This window comes from Dasypus novemcinctus, chromosome 5, assembly GCF_030445035.2.
Source record: "Dasypus novemcinctus isolate mDasNov1 chromosome 5, mDasNov1.1.hap2, whole genome shotgun sequence".
Lineage (NCBI taxonomy): Eukaryota > Metazoa > Chordata > Mammalia > Cingulata > Dasypodidae > Dasypus > Dasypus novemcinctus.
This window is the reverse complement of record NC_080677.1, coordinates 42,794,241-42,804,736: the sequence shown is the minus strand read 5'-3', so window position 1 is coordinate 42,804,736 and position 10,496 is coordinate 42,794,241.

The following is a 10,496-nucleotide window of genomic DNA, read 5'->3' as shown; positions in this document are numbered from 1 at the left end:
GACTGGTGTCCTTCTATGAGGGGAGAATTGGACACAGAAAGACAGAGACACAGGGAAGAATGCCTTATGATAACTGAGGACAGGACTGAAGCCCAAGGGTGGCCAGCACCCTGCCAGAAGCTAAGAAGAGGCAAGGAAGGATTCTCTCCTACAGCTTCAGACTTCTAACCTCTCCAACTGGGATAACAAATTTCTATTTTAAGCCATCCAATTTGTGCTTTACACCAACCCTAGGAAACTCAGGCTGCCCCCTTCTCAAGTACTCCTTTTCTCCCTTTTCTCTCCCTCCCCCAACCCCTCCCCACCCCCCACCTTGCTCTGCTTCCTGGATTAATCTCTGTTAAAATGATCTAGGGAAGGGTACACCAAATCGAGCCTGCCTGTTTTTGTACAAACTGGGAGATAAGATTGGTTTTTGTGTTTTTAAATGGTTGGGGAAAAAAATCAAAAGAGGAAGAAGAATGGTTTGTGACCCATGAAAAATACATGAATTTCAAATTTCAGTGTCCGTAAATAGTCTTGCTGGCACATAGCCACGCTCATTTGTTTACATGTGGTCTATGGCTGCTTTAGTATCACAACAGCAGAGCTAAGTAGTTGTGAATGGGACTGTATGGCCTGCAAAGCTTAAAACATTTACTATCAGGTCCTTTACCAAAAGTTTGTGCTGATCCCTGATCTAAGATATTGTTTAATAAATTTTCTTCCTCCTTCCCTCCTTCTCTCCTTCCCTCCTTCTCTCCTTCCCCGTCTCCCTTCCTTCCTTATTGTTTGACTATTTAATTAACGCACTGCTGAGAATGGTTAGTATGTAGTCTTGTGCCTGACTTTAAATGGAGTACTGCTAGAGTTTCAACTGCAGACACAGTGATGGCTATGGGTTATCATGTTAAGAAGATGAGTGACTTTCTCTCTTAAAGGCAGGAATGTTAGACTGTGTTCTATAGAAATGGATACATGTGTTTTCTCTTTTGATATATTAATATAATAATTTAATTGTTTTCCTCTTGACCTTTCCATGTATTACTGAGAGAAACACCATGTAGCCCTGTTGTAATATTCTTTTACTGTACATTGAGTGGTATATTTGTCAAATTGTGTTTTCTTCCTTGTACAGAATTCTCAAAAGGAACCTTCCCTGGAACACGCCATTTGAGCAGAATCCCTCCTACTGGAGGTTAATAAGCTTAACTTAGAATTATAATTCTAAATCCAGCATTTACAAAGCAAAGAAACAGCTGGACAGTGATCCATAGGTTTTCCTCTTATAGAGGAGTGTGGAAAAACTTCCAGTCTGTTCTCCACTGCAAGTGCTTTATAGGAAAATTTCAAAATATTTCAGACATTCCTGTTAAACTCCTTATCAGTTACCTATTTTAATAGAAAAGAACACGAGGAAGAGGAAGTCTAGTATCTAAAGGGTAGTGGAACTAAATCTTGTGGTGTCTATACTGACCAATCTCATTTGTTCTCTCACTCTAGGGTGACCTTGTACTTTATCCTTTAAATCAGGCCAATTTTAATATTCAAAGACATGTTTCTAAAAGTGAAGTAAACTGAAAATTGTAATTCTTAATCTGAACTGATGTTTTGTGTACTTGATGATTAAAATTTACACTAACAATCCTCAGTTCTGTTTTTTATTCATCTCTCTGTTTTGTTTCCAATAGCACAAGATTTTAAGTTCAGGTTTCCCTACTCTCTACACAACGCTTTAAAAAAATTACTGTATTGAATACTGTTGGCTGCCTACGTAAGGCTATTTTTCTTTCATTCTTGTCTCTTTTTTGACATATGTGAATTAATTCAGGTATTTTTCTACCTCTTCTATATGTCCTGTTTTTAGGCAAGTGGGCCCCACAACTAGACCCAGGGGGAAGTGAGATTAGACTATTCCTGTCATTCTCAACCAGGACTTATCGATCCCTGTCCCTGGAGACAGTCAGCAACGTATGGAGACATACTTAATTGTCACAACTGGGGTGGGTGCAGTGGAATATAATGGGTAGACGTCACAGATTTTAAACATCCTATAATATGCAGGAAAGGCCCCACAACAAAGCATTATCTAGTGCAAAACGTCAGCAGTGCTGAGGTTGAGAAACCCTGGTCTGTTCTAACCCAATCATCATGGTCCCATTCCTAAATCAGTGTTGGATTCTCCATGAGCATGTGATACAATTCTGATCAATGAAATATGTGGGGAAATCTAAGAAAAATTTCTTCTCATTAATAATGGTTGATAAATGTAAAGAAATGTCCCCTTTTTCCAATGTACATAGTCATGTCTAGATTGTAGTGCATGGACTGCAAGAGATACCTTGTTCTTATGAGGGTTAGTTAGGAAGGACAAAGCTGATGTAGTGGAAGGAACATGATAGAAAGATGGGAGAGAATCTGTGTGTTTGTGTGTGTGCATGTGTATCTGTGAGTATACTTGCACATAGACATACATGTGTACATATCAGAGCTACTGTTTTAAGCAACCTTGGAACCATCATATTTTAGTTTTTATTATAAGGAAAAAAATTTTCCTTTTATTTAAGCTTCAACTATGTGGAGTCATAGTTTTTTTGTTTTTGTTTGTTTTGTTTTGTTTTCTTAAGCTTCTAGGCTAGGTTTTGGTAACCTCTAATTTTTCTGTCTCTATGAGTTTGCTTATTCTAGATATTTCATAAAAGTGGAATCATACAATACCTGTCCTTTTTGTATCTGGCTTATTTCATTTAACATAATGTTTTTAGATTAATCCATATTGTAGCATGCATCAGATATTCATTCTTTTTTATGGTTGAATAATATTCCACTGTATGTTTATACCACATTTAGTTTATCCAATCATCTGCTGATGGACACTTGGATTGTTTCCACCTTTATCTATTGTGAATAATGAGTAATAGAGATGTACATTGGTGTACAAGTATCTGAGGCCCTGTCCTCAATTCTTTTGGGTATATACCTAAGGGGGAAATTTCTGGGTCTTACAATAATTCTAGGCTTAATTTTTTCAGTAACTGCTGAACTATTTTCCACAATGGTTGAATAATTTTACATTCCCACAAATAATATATGAGGGTTCCAAATTCTTCATAGTCTTGGAGATGTTGTTTTCTGTGTTTTTTTTCAATAGCCATCATGCCATCATCAAAATGTTTTTTTTAAAAGATTTATTTTTTATTTATTTCTCTCTCCCTGCCCACCCAGTTGTCTGCTTTCTGTGTCCATTTGCTGTGTGTTCTTCTGTGTCCACTTGTATTCTTGCCAGCAGCACCAGGAATCTGTGTCTCTTTTTGTTGTGTCATCTTGCTGGGTCAGCTCTCCATGTGTGCAGCCCCACTCCTGGGCAGGCTGCACTTTCTTCAAGCTGGGTGGCTCTCTTTACAGGGTGCCCTCCTTGTGCGTGGAGCTCCCCTATGCAGGGGACACCCCTGCGTGGCACAGCATTCTTTGCATGCATCAGCACTGCATGTGGGCCAGCTTTACCACGCGGGTCAGGAACCCCTGACTTTGAACCTTGGACCTCCCATATGGTAAGTGGATGTTTTTATCCATTGAGCCAAATCTACTTCCCATCAAAATGTCTTAAAGCACACATTTCCACTCCTTAGTTTTGTCTGGAATTTAATGAATTTGTTTAATGTAAAGACCCAAGTCTGGGAAACAGATGGGGCTCAACCAATTGGCCTGCTGTCTCCCAGATAGGAGGTCCAGGGTTTGATGCATACGGCCTCCTGGTAAGGGCAAGCTGGCCCATGCGGAGTGCTGGCCCAAGCTGGAATGACGCTCCGTGCAGGAGTGCCCCCCTTCCTGGGAATGCCACCCAGCACGGGAAAGCCAGGAGTGCTGGCTGATGCTGAGTGGTGGGGAAGTAAGATAATGCAACAAGACACAGAGGAGAGAAAAGAAGACATAGTAGAACAGGGAGTTGAGGTGGTGTAAGAGAATAATCACTTCTCTCCCACTCCAGAAGGTCCCAGGATCAGTTCCTGGAGCTACCTAATGAGAATACAAGCAGACACAGAAAAACGCACAGTGAATAGACACAGAGAGTGGACAATGGGGGGGGGGGGGCGGGATGAGGGAATGGGGGAATAAATAAAATAAATCTTTAAAAAACAAAACCAAACCAAAGTCTGTATTTAATTCCTTGAGGTATTTTTTTTTTCTCTTCTGATTATGTAGCTGGTTATCTATTCATATTCTGCTCATTCTGTTCAACTTTTTCTTTCTGTAATCCTTATTTTGTGTATATTGGATTTCTGACACTGTATTGGTCAGCCAAAGTGGTGTTGATACAAAATACCAGAAATTGGTTGGTTTTTATAAAGGATATTTTTTGGGGGTAGGAGCTTACAGATAACAGGCCATAAAGCACAAGTTACTTCCTTCACCAAAGCATATTTTCATGTGTTGGAGCAAGATGGCTGCTGATGTTTGAAAGGGTTCAGGCTTCTTGGGTTCCTCCCTTCCTGGGGCTTGCTTCTCTTTCCTCTCTGTGCTTACTTCCTGGGGCTCTAGCTTAAGGCTTCATCATCAAACTCCAACATCAAAAACCATCAACTCTGTCCTTTGCCATGCCTTTTATCTGTGAGTCACCACCCACCATCAATGTCCTAATGACATGGCCCAATCAAAGCCTTAATCATAACTTAATCATGCCCAGATACAGACCAGATTACAAACATAATCCAGTATCTATTTTTGGAATTCATAACCATATCAAACTGCTACATACACTAATACTTATGTGACTTTTATACTTTTCTTCTCTTTAATCTCTTCCTCAGAGGTCTGAATTCCTCAGGTCTGTTTTCTAATCGATTTGCTTCCTGTAGCATCCAATTTATTTCTCATTGCCTTCATTACAGTACAGAAGTTAACAGTGTCATTTTTCCATTCTAAACCTTTTTCCTGTTTTCAAATTGTTCTCTGTTGTGACTACATATCTTTGGTTTTATGTCTATAAGGCATGATGCCTCTGGTAGAGCGATTCCCTGCCAAATATTAAACTTTGGCAGCAACCTCAGTTACCAAGGCTGCCCCTTTGTCAGGTTACTCTGTGCATGCGTTTGTGGCTCCTCACTCTATGAAGATTTCAGGTTTTACTGTGCTTCCTGGAAAATCCAGCAGAATTTAAATTTCCCTCTACCCACAATCCCACAGCAGCCTAGTTTTCAGGCTCCATAGCTCTGAACAGGAAGGCTGGAAACCTGCTGGGGTGTATGCCCTTCATTTAGGCCCCTGTTTGCTTTCCTTTATCTGTATTATATCATGGACGTAACAGTTCTTTTCTCTTTCTGATTTTGACTGTGATATCTACAGGCAAAATCCTTTGGATTTTTTTTTCCTTTGCTTTATTTTTATTTTTTATTTTTAAAGAAGCTTTAGATTACATAAGTGTTACATAAAAAATATAGGGAATTCCCATATGCCCCCTCCCTCCCCCTCCCACACTTTCCCCATTAACAACTTCCTTCATTAGTGTAGTATGTTTGTTACAATTGATGAACACATATTGAAGCATTGTCACTAACTGCGGGCTTTAGTTTACATTATAGTTTACACTCTTTCCCACACTATTTTGTAGGTTATAACAAAATATGTAATGGCCTGTATCCATCATTGCAATGTCCTGCAGGACACTAAAATCATTTGGACTTTTAGATTGGTTAAATCTATCTTTCTGTAGTTTCCACAAAGGTTTAGTTTTTTTTCCTTACTATATTCAGAGGAGAGTTTAGAAGGAAGGGTAGATTTACTAATATGGGCTTAGGTTGCCATCTTGAACTGAAAGTTTCCATTAATCCCACTTTAAACTGAGTCTAAAATGGATTGAGTTACTTGCCCAAACTTACAGTTAGTAAAGTGCCAGAGCCTGGTCACAAACTTAGATCTTTTGAACCCAAATTGTGTGTTCTTTCACTAAGGGAGCTAGTAGATACAATGGTTAAGAGTAAGTTCCCTTGGAAAGCACCAGAGACAGGAACAGAAGTGTTGCCGTGTTGTACATACATCACAATCTGATCGCTGGTTTTAATTACGTATTTCACATGGCTTCCTAACGCTTTCATTGTTTGCCTTAACAGTTGTCATTAGGAGTCACTTGAGGAGCAGTGGCATGGTGCCCTTTGTCCCTGCATCCGGGCTCCAGTTGTCTTACTGCTCCAAGGCCAGGCTGTCTGGGTTTGAATACCTACCTGATCTATAGCTGCTGTGACCCCAGCCAAGTTATTTTTACAGATAGAAATGATGATAATGTTCATCTTACAGAGTTGTAAAGGTCACTTCAGAGAGAACATGAAAAGTGACAGAAAGTTAGCTGTACTTTCCCTGACATACGGGCCTACTCTGGACTAGGCTCTCTTATAACTCTAACTAGAGACAAGACAGAGAATAAAAAGGTCAAATTGCTCTCCTTTCTGGAAGAGAGTATGAATGAATATAAAAAATGACAGTTCGTGATGAATGATGAATAAATATTAGCCATGCCTATGTACTGTTATAAATATTAAAATGAGCCCACAAAGCCCAAAAACTAAATTAAAAAAACCCTTTTAGCAATAGGATGGACTGATTATATGTGATGTAGTAGGTGTATTACAAAAACATAATTTTTAAAAAAATTTGGACTTGTCTCAAACTGAGACAGCTTGTTTTGAAATTTTGTTCATCATTTCAAGTACTAAGTAGTTTTAAACAAGTTTAATTCAGTTTTGTTCTTATTTTTTGTGGGCCATCAAAGTTTCTGGCAAACTGTCTGCTGAGAAAGGATGGATTTGCAACTGAAGAGCTGCAGGGATTTGGAAGCTTGATAGGAGCTAAGCTGCAGATACTCTCTGATTCTGACATTAGGTGTCACTACAATCAAAGGAAACACAAGCAAACAAATGAGTGATGAAGTGAGAGCTTGAACTTGGAGGGGGAAAGATACATATTTAAATTGTGGCACAAAGTAACATTAGAATATGTGACAACATCATATGTATACCTACCGTGTGGTGAAAAGGAATACCACTTTAGCATATATATATATATATATGTATGTATGTATGTATGTATATATGGCAATAGAACCCAATTTCCTAAAATACTAGGGTTAGGAACCACTACTAACCACTTTCCATATCTTGCTACTTCTGATAGATGATAAAACTGACTGAAGCTGCCCAGAATTTGCGTAACAGAATAACACCAATAGGTTATAAATGAGAAATACACTAGACAAGATCACTCTTGCTCTTCTCATAAACTTAAACCTTAAACCTTAAACTTTAAATGTCTTCTAAATCTTGATCATGTAATTTATCAGGTGTTTCAAAGCTTCCTTTGCTTGATAAAGATGTAAAGAACTAGGACATTTAATGTTCTTAAATTAAAAATTAGTTTCATACTTGGAACAGAGATTTTTTTCTCTGTGGTTATTAACAGTAGTGTATAAATTTACAGTCTACCAGGTTATGTCCTTATTTGTTTAATTTATTTAAGCAAATTAATGCATTAAAATGAATTTTATTTTATAAACAATTGGAGGGATAGAGTCCACCTAATGTTTCCTTTTATTGTTAGTCAACATGGTGAACTGAAAAGTTAGTCCTCCTAAGGAATGTTGTATTAAATTTACCTTGCCGTGTGTATTAATTGGCATATGCTATTGGAATAGATTCAGAGTATTTAACAATTGATAGAGCACAAGTACTGATGAATCAAATGGATATGAACTTTAGTTTTAGTAATGTTTTGAATCTTCTGTAATTACTAAAGCTGTTCTTCTGGGCACCTGTATCATTATCTTACTGATTCAGAACCAAGCTTACAGCTAAATTACTCAGTTTATATTAATCTTTGCGTGCTTGGAAACTCTTAATTTTCTATAGCTAGAAAGAACAAAATAACTCCATATGCCTAAACCTGCCTCTGCCAAGCTGTTAGCTGTAGCAACAATTATGTGCACTGCCAAAAGTATGGATGTGTCATACAATTTAAAAATATGTGAACCTATTCTTTGGCACTATGACTTTAAGAATTAATTATTACCATCATGATTAGGAACGTTGTCTCACTGACATCAAGTACTTATTTATGTCACAATAAGATGTATTTTTCGCTGTATGTGAAATTAGTTTCCTTTATTTATTATTTTTTTTTTTAAAGATTTATTTATTTATTTAATTCTCCCCCCTCCCGTGGTTGTCTGTTCTTGGTGTCTATTTGCTGCGTCTTGTTTTTTTGTCCGCTTCTGTTGTCAGCAGCACGGGAAGTGTGGGCGGCGCCATTCCTGGGCAGGCTGCACTTTCTTTTCACGCTGGGCGGCTTTCCTCACGGGCGCACTCCTTGTGCGTGGGGCTGCCCCACGCGGGGGACACCGTTGCGTGGCAGGGCACTCCTTGCGCGCATCAGCACTGCGCATGGCCAGCTCCACACGGGTCAAGGAGGCCCGGGGTTTGAACCGCGGACCTCCCATGTGGTAGACGGACGCCCTAACCACTGGGCCAAAGTCCATTTCCCTAGTTTCCTTTAATGTCACCAGTTTTCATTGTTCATTTTATCAATGCAATGGAACATAGATAATTTTTGCTCCAATGCCTTGGCTTTCTATTTTTAAGGTTGATCTCATTATGTATCTATGGATTTCACAGTATAAGTTGGTTGTACTTTTGTTGTGAATAGAAATTACCTTGACTCTAGAATAGCTTCAAACTATACTACCAGCAAGCCATTTCAGAAATCAGAGAATGGAAAATCTCACAGACCCAATTACTTCTCTCACATAGTTTATTGAATCAAACACACAAAATGAAAGAGGAAAGACATGGCATAGATTAACATAATTAGGATAGGATGCAAGTGTAATGAAAGGACTACACTACCTAAGTCGTCATACAACATCCGGCTTTTTCTGTCACATCAGTCTTCCCCTGCTAATAGTGTGCTTATGCGTCGGAAGTTGGAGGTGGGCAAGGGGGTTCAGTAGAAGGAAGGTGCCCACTTCTAATACACACTTGCTCTATCAGAGAGAAACAGATCAGCATGTCTGGTCAGTAGCTGACACCAAATAGCGGAGACGTGTGTGTGTCTGGGGAAGCAAATGTGAGGGCCAGAGTAGGTGTCTCCAATGAGTGGTTGATTTAAGAATGACATTACTGGAGGTGGCATGCTTTTTTACATCTTTATTGAGATATAATATGCATAATAAAGTGCATCCATTGTAAGTTACACTTCAATGAGTTTTGAGGGAAGTATATACACATGAAACCATCAGCACAATTAGGATACAGAACTTTTCTTTCAAGAAAATATTCCTTTTTGCCTCTTTACATTTGATCTCCTAGCCTTAGCCATAAGCAACCAAAGGATCTACCTTCTGTCACTATTGATTAGTTTTGTCCTTTCTGAATAAAATTAGGCAGAATGTAGTTCTTTTTTGTCCAGCTTCTTTTGTTCACAACAATGTTTATGAGCACCATCTGTGTTGTTCATGCCTTGGCATTGTTGGGTACTATTTCACTGTATGGGTATACCTTAATTTGTTTACCCTCTCACCTGTTGTTGAACATTTGGGTTGTTTCTAGTTGGGGGTTATAATGAACAAAGATACTAGGAATATTTAAGTACCAGTTGGTGTGTAGACAAATAGTATGCTTTGTGGAGCGAGAAGCTACAAAGGTGTATCATGGGAATACAAGTATGGCGCAACAGAAACTTTAAGCAAATGATCTTTTTACTACTGGCATGGAATAAAGAGTTCAGAAAGGGCAAATAATATTCTTGTCACTCATCACAGAGTCTGAAAGAATTAGGGAAGAACTCCCATCATGGCTGGTCTCCCACAGTGGCCAAAAACTGCCTCAGGTTGGGACTGATAGATGGCAGCTCCGCACACTCCACTTGGCACATGCTACCTCAGGGGGAGGCGGCCCTGCCACTGAGATTTCCTGTTCTGATAAGGGACTGTTTGCTCCTTGTTCTCAGGTTCTAGGTCTAGTTGGGCCTTTTCATTATACTTACCATCTCTTTCAGTTTATGGAATAGCACACAATAGAAAAGGAGGTGGGGGTAGTAGAAACTCAGAGGACTGCCGTTGTGTTTGTATCTTCCCCAGAGAAAGAGGGAGGGGTAGGTGAGGTCTGGGTGACTGCTAAACAGATGTCTGTGATTTCCCTAACATGTTTACATTTCTCTTGAGTAAATACCTGCAAATTGAATTGCAGGGTCATGTGGTGAATGTGTGGTTAACTGAATAACAAATTACCAAACTGTATTCGGAAATGATTATACCAATTTCATTGCCATAAGTTGTTCCCTATACTGGCCAAAGCTTCGAATGATCAATCTACTTAATTTGATATTCCATGGATGTTTATGGCATCTCAATAGGGTTTTAATTTGCGTTTCTCCAATGACTAACGATGTTGAGTATCACTTCATGTACCTATTGGCCATTTGCAAGTCTTTGGTGAAAAGTCTATTAAATTAACTTGCCTTTTTTAAAAAAATAG